The sequence below is a fragment of the Petaurus breviceps genome, unplaced genomic scaffold (genome assembly GCF_028583685.1).
Source record: "Petaurus breviceps papuanus isolate PSGF00001 unplaced genomic scaffold, PetGlider_PUasm1.0 90897, whole genome shotgun sequence".
Lineage (NCBI taxonomy): Eukaryota > Metazoa > Chordata > Mammalia > Diprotodontia > Petauridae > Petaurus > Petaurus breviceps.
Genome location: NW_027187374.1, coordinates 9,970,987 through 9,978,070, shown reverse-complemented (window position 1 = coordinate 9,978,070; position 7,084 = coordinate 9,970,987). Strand labels below are relative to the sequence as shown.

The 7,084-nt window shown below is 37.8% G+C and overlaps 1 pseudogene; it reads left to right on the top strand.

The window, feature by feature from the left end:
- Nucleotides 1-2,814: 2,814 nt before the first annotated feature.
- On the top strand, nucleotides 2,815-3,470 carry LOC138151351 (chromatin target of PRMT1 protein-like; annotated as a pseudogene).
- The last annotated feature ends 3,614 nt before the right edge of the window (nucleotides 3,471-7,084 follow it).

Here is a 7,084-nt window from a genome sequence, read left to right as displayed (position 1 = left end):
AAAGATATGAACAGGCAATTTTCAGAGAAAAAATTAAAGATATCTATAAGCACATGGAGAAATGCTCTAAATCACTATTAATTAGAGAAATGCAAATCAAAACAGCTCTGAGGTACCACATCTCACCAGTCTGATTGGCTAAGTTGACAAAACAGGAAAACAATAAATGCTTGAGAGGATGTGGGCAAATTGGAACACTAATGAATTGCTGGTGGAGTTGTGAACTGATCCAACCTTTCTGGAGAGCAATCTGGAATTATACCCAAAGGGCTATAAATCCTTTCATACCCTTTGATCCAGCAATACCACTCCTAGGGTTATATCCCAAAGAGATCATAGAAGTGGGAGAAAGACCCACATGTACAAAATTGTTTATAGCAGATCTTTTCATGGTGAGAAAGAATTGGAGATTAAGGGGGTGCCCATCAGCTGGGGAATGACTGAACAAGTTATGGTATATGCATTTTATAGAATACTATTGTGCTATAAGAAACGAGGCACTGACGGTCTTCATATTTACCTGGAGAGGCTTATACAATCTGATGCTGAGTGAGAAGAGTAGAACCAGGAGAAATTTGTACACAATTACAGACACAATGTACGTGTTATGACCAACTTTGATAGACTGGACTCTTCTCAGCAATGCAGTGATATAACTCAATCCCAAAAGACTCATGATGGAGAAAGATGTCTACATCTAGAGAAAGAACTAGAAAGAACTGAGTTTGAATCCAGATTGAAGCAAACTACCTGTTTTTTTTTTCCTTTTCTTGTTTGGTTTTATGTCCTCTTTACCTTTTTTCATTCCATCTGATACAAACCATCTTTATAACCTGACTAATGTATAATGTGAAAACATTTACAGATCCTATACTTGACTACATGCCACCATGGGGGGGGGGAGGTGAGGGAGTAGTACAAAATGTGAAACTCAAAGAATTGTGGAATTGAATCTTGTAAACTAAAAGGAAACAAACATATTCCTTAATAATAAAATAAAATAAAAAGAAATTGTAGTTTCTTTGAAAGGGAAAGTTTTAAGTGTCACCTGATTTTAGGAGTAGGCACAAAAACTAAAATTAAGTCCAATATGTGGTCATTAGTCAGTCAATCAATAAACATTAAGCATCTACTGTGTGTCCATCACTACCTAAACCCTTGTAGCAGCAAGCACCCCAGCATCCCCAGGATGGCTGCCAACACAGGTTCTTAGATTTGCTTTTCTAAAGGAAAGCAACTCAAAATGGGTCAACAATCTTGTTTTAATCAAACATGTGTCATTTAGCTAGTTCAAGGGGAAAAATTCAGAACCCCGAACTTCAGAGAATACACACAAGTTACAAGCAGAAGTTACAAAAAGACAGAGAAGCAGATGAAGCAGACAGGCTTCCAACTGTCTGACCATTACATCCATACCTAGTCACTGCTACCAGAGTGAGAAGCACCAACATCTGGGTTTTCAAAGCCGGGGGGCTCAACTACTGCCCAGAGTCTCATCTGTTCAAATCACACAACACTTATCATAGTGAGCCCCAAAACAAAGCCTCACATCAGGGTTTATATAACCTTCTCCTGGCTCAGAGAATGTCACAACCCTCTTGACCCACTGCCCAATCACAGAGTACCAAGGTGTGGGCATTACTGAAAACCAAGCCTCCCACCACAGGTTCTAGGTACACTTAAGCCAATCAAAGGGCATAGGGGCAGGGAAGATCTTAAATTCCCCCTAACAGCCCTCAGTATATAAATATGAAAAAAGAAAGACAGTCCCTGCCTTCAGGAGTTACAATCTAAGGGAGAAAGATATCACAAAAAAGAGCTAAAAACCTGAATGGGTCAGGAAAGCTGGGAACAGCTATGACACAGGGGCATAGAAGAAAAGTGAGAGAGGTTCCAACGAAATCAGGCAAGTGAGAAATTAAATGTTCTGGATTGAAAACCCCTTTTAAAGGGAAATTTGGCTGTTCATGGCTCCATCCTCCAATCAGAGAAACATAGGGTGGTAATAAGGTAGAGTCATAAGGCTACTGGTATCTTTCAGGTTCATGAGGTTTCCCCAATAATGAGCTTCCTGGTGCATAGTGGAAAATATCAGAAAAGTCCCAAAGTAGTACAGCCACATGAGAAAAGAAATACCAGAGAAATGAGAGACAAGTTTAGGAGACTAGGAGATCACTCAGTTTTCTGTGAATAATCACTTTTGTTGAATTACGAAAAAATAACAGAAACACTGAACATTGTAGAAAGGACATAAAAACAGATTTACACCCCATACTGAGGAGGAGGAATTGGTCAAGGAATTATAAGTAAGGGAATGGAGGAGAATTTTTAAATCATGAAAAGGAAACTTACATATGAGCTATGGCAGAAATAGGAAAAAAAGACAAATTAATTTGATTTTTTATATAGTTGGATGCTAAGCTATGTTACAGAGTAACAGTAGTACTTGAAGTTAATGATATATTCAGAGTACAGCAAGTGAAGAGAGGAAAGGCATATAGCCTTTTCTGTTGCTGAAAACATAATGAATGACATCACATTCTCACCAACAGAAGAACCTAGTATTAAGATAACAACTGTAGGGCTGTAATGTAGATTGGCATCAGGAAGACCAAACCTTAATTTACTCTGAAGCATCCTTTTGTGTATGGGCAGTGTAAAGACGTTAAAGAAATGATATTACAAATGCATACTTGAAACCTAATAGCACAGAAAATCTGATGAAAGATGGAACCATCAACAAAACCAATGCTGAAGAAAAAGCCTTGGGGGAATGGGGGAGCTTGAAGAGGAAGGGATTCCTGGGATTTGAAGATGGCTGTACAGTCACTTCTGAAAGTTGTGCTAAAAAACACCACCAAGATGTCTCTAAATGAGTGCTTTACTAATATGGTGAAGAAAAAACAACTGATTCCAGTGAGTATTTGGGCTATGAGGAAGCAGCAATAGCAGCTAAGCAGTTCCAGAAACAGAAGACCAACTCAGCAGATGGAGAATAGACCCCCTGTCCAGGCAGTATTAAAATTTAAGCAGAAAAGCTTAAAGCAACATCTAGGTAAAAGTAACATCCAGGCATGGTTAGGCTTCCCCACTGGCCCTCTGGGGCCCTGCTAATGGGAGAGATGTCCCTTCGAGGTCAAAACCTGCTCTGAGGTGGATGAGAGGTAGCTCCCTGAATGGGATTAAGACAAGGTGGTGTCTGAGATCTCGGAGGCTCTGAGAGAGGGAGCCTAGGGCGAGGAGCATTGGGCCATGGAGGAATTGGTGGGAGAAGTCGAGGCATGGTAGGACAAAGACAACAGGGCTTTGGCGGTCAAGGCAGAGGTTAGGGATGAGTTCTGCCCAATCTGCACTATCCAAGGAGCAGCTTGACAACCAACTGGATGCATATATATATAAAAACAAACTGACACCTAGATGCTGAGCTTGATGCATACGTGGCTTACACAGACCCTGAGACTAATGAATGAGGCCGGCCTTCCTGTTTGAGACTATTCTTCAAGTTCATAACATCTGTATAGACCCTGAGCTAACAAATGAGAAGACCTAACAGATGCTGGAAGGATCTATCATGCTAGGTTGTGGACTTTATTCAACTACCAGTTCATATATTTTGTGTGTGCCTTTACTTTTTGATACTGTGTTAGATGAAATGTTTGTGGTTTTTTAATATATTTTTCTGTACTCTCTGAACTTTAATGTGACTGCTTAGTGACTGGAATATGCCTCCTCCCTCACTTCACTCCCATATGCACTGACATGCTAATGTTATCCCCATTCAGCTTTCAGACTTTGAACTAAGGTCCTAAAGAACACTATAGCACAAATTTCTCATTTGAAGCTCCTCCTCAGTACAGAGGCTTTAAAGAGAGGTCTATAAAAGAACTGGTAAAAAGAAATTAAGGAATCTGGTGACAGAAGGCATATTCAGGGACACACTACAGAAAATGAGGGGGAGCTAGTTTGTTACCTTGGGGTCCAAGTAACAATCTTGTATAAATGACCAATGATAATCAAGTTTTTACATGCAAGTCCATATCTCACATAGATCAAGATGTTATCCATAGTGATAAGCCACCTTACTTTATACATAAGCTTTCCCTCTGCACTTTTTATCATGAACAAAATGGGTAACATTAGTTAACCTATTACCCACAGCAAAGGAGACAGGCTGTTTGGCAGATTCTTAAGAGGGGAGAGGAGTGAGAAAATTATGGCAGGGTAACTGCCAGGTGGGTTCTGAGAATGCCGTAGAAGTGCTTTATTTGTTAAAAATCAAATGATTTTCAGTCTAGAACACTTTGGATTTTACCACCAACACTGGCTTTGCTTATCTCTTCTTTCTTTTCCCTCAAAGTTTTAAAGTTCAATCATACTTTTGTCAGCTATTCTGGTTTCAGTGGAATTTTATGTTTCTGGTTCATTCTAACAAAGAAGAACCATTCTCAAATAAAAAGAAAAAAAGGAAAAACCAATGGTACTAGAGACCTGGGTCTATAAAGCCTACTCAATTATGAGTATAAGCATCTTGGGGGCACCTGCCACTTTTCCACAATTGACAGAGAAAGTAATCAGAGACATGTTGTGATCTATTTGAAAGTTCTGATGTATCTTGATGCCATCAATATCTTTGAGAATATTCTGAAAGAACATAAAAAGAGAGCAGTGAAAGCTGGTTCTGTTAGTGTAAATTAGTCTAAAGTTTTCAATTGGCAAATCAAGTTAACAAGTATTTATTATTTACTTGTTAACCAGATACTTAGCTAAGCTCTGGAGAGGCAAAGTCTAGGAAAACTATAGACAGTCCCTGCTCTCAAGTAGCTTTGTTTTAATACATTAAGATGAAAAGTGAATTGAGAAACTGGGGGAGAGTGGGACTGGAAAGGCATGAGCATGTTGGAAAGGAAGAGCATGGTGGAAAAGTCTGAAGAATGAATGATGATGACTAATCTTGGCCCTTCTTAAAATTTAAGATCTGGGAGGAAATTACCAATGAGAGAAGGAGACCAGAGGGACAGAATACAGGGAAACATGGAAATATTTACGATTTGTGTTGCAGAATAAAGTAAGAAGAATAAAAAATGCATAATAATAATAACAATGTACCCAGAAAGAATGGTCACAAAAAGATCAAACATAAGTGCTTCAAAATTATAAAGATAAATATGTTTCTTAGTAAGAGATACAAGTAGACGTTTCTACTTACTGCCTCCCCTCTTCAGGCAGCTAAAACATGTTGTCAAAGTTAGGAGAGTGAAGCATGGCTGGCCTGAGCCCTTCTTCCAAATGGGAATACATGGTTTATATGTGACTGAGAGAAATTATATAAGGCTCCAGCAATGCAATAATGGTAGAGAATTCAAGTTTGAAGTAACCTACCGTCGAGAAAATATTATACAAGAGGGTTCTTTAAGAGATTTTCACTCATACCACTTGTGAAGATCCCACAAAGAACTAGTGGATGCTTTCTAGATCTACATGTTATGTTCATGTGCTATGGTCATGAAAACAACATGAGGTCACTTTGGGAAGATGAGTCAATGGAAGATCCTAGTGTTTACAGAAAACAGATTTTACTGACCTATGATGGCTGAAGGCACCATGATGAGATGTGAGACTTGGGTTTGTTCTGTGTTAAGAAACCCTTAGAATTAGATTGGTTTGCCTTTCTGTCTCTGTGATAAGAGAGCAAAAAAAAATTGAAGCCAAAACTTAGTGACTGACTATTTACATAACTGACAATTCACAAGGCATGCCAGGAGTATCCAGCAGAAACAAACATAAGAAAACAAAATCTTCCATTATTGCCTAAGTATTGTGGGGAAAATTTGTTCCTATGTATGGACTTTCTGACAGCAACCTTTTCTTTCAAGGCAAAAGCCTTGAAAGCAGACTATAAAATGAGGTGTTAGTTTTGCACGTCATCAAAAGGTTTTGAAAGATGCTTTGCTATCATCAAGGTGCCTTGTAGCCTGAACATTTCAGGACACATTAGGAGCCTTGATTCTAGAACAAAAATATAAGTTGCACATGCTATAACTCTACCAGGCCTGAGTGGTTATCTAGTAAAAGTCTCACATATAGATTCTGAGACCCAGAGAAATGAACTTATTTTTGCTGAAGTCAATCAAATAGTCAATAACAGAGTAAAAATTGAAACCCAGGTTCCCTGTCTCCAAAATCTTTACCCTCCAGAGAATTATACTTCACCTTTAATCTTAATCCCAAGAACTAACAGAAAAGAAGAAAAAACCTAACTAAAACAAAATCCCAGTCTTGAGTCCCTCTTGATTATTTGTAAAGAGACATTAGACATTGGATGTCCTGTGTTTTTTTCTCAAATATAGAAGATAGCAGAATGATCTACTTGAACTATTCTAAGATGCAGCTTTTGGTATTATAAAAATTCACATAAAATGTCAACAAAGAGTCAGATTGCCTCTTCACTGTGAATACCTCATGGGAAACTTAGAGTAGAGCTTGATTTAGAAGCAACTTAGCTCATGACTCATATAATTATTTGTTTTTTTTTCTTTTTCAGCTCTCTTACAACTATAAACATTTATATGCAAACAAAATATTTTACTTCATCTCAAGCGTTCATGTGATTCTACTTTTTCTTGCTCACCTTTCATTTTTGTTTAAATCAGCTACAAAATACAGGAATTACTATTGGGGAAAAATGACTTCAAAACCTGGCTTTCTTTCATCTTTAATACAATTTTATTGATGTCATCCAGTTGATTTTTTACATGTTTTCTACAGTTTTTATGAAGTTTACTGCTTATTCTTCCCCTTGCTCTCCTAGAAAATGATCCTTTATGTGAAATTGTATTTTAAAACGATATCAAAAAGGGAGAAAAAAACTTCAAAACTAATCAATATATCACAAAGAACAGAAAATATTGTAATATAAAACACATGTGCTCCTTACATCCCTGCAAAGGGGTGGGGTAGGAAGGTCTCCTTGTTTCTTTTATTTGGAAGCATGCTTGCTAATTTTGAAGCATTTATGTTTGATCGTTTTTGTCCATTCTTTCTATTTATACCGCTGTAGTTGTAGTGTATATTAATCACTCAAGCT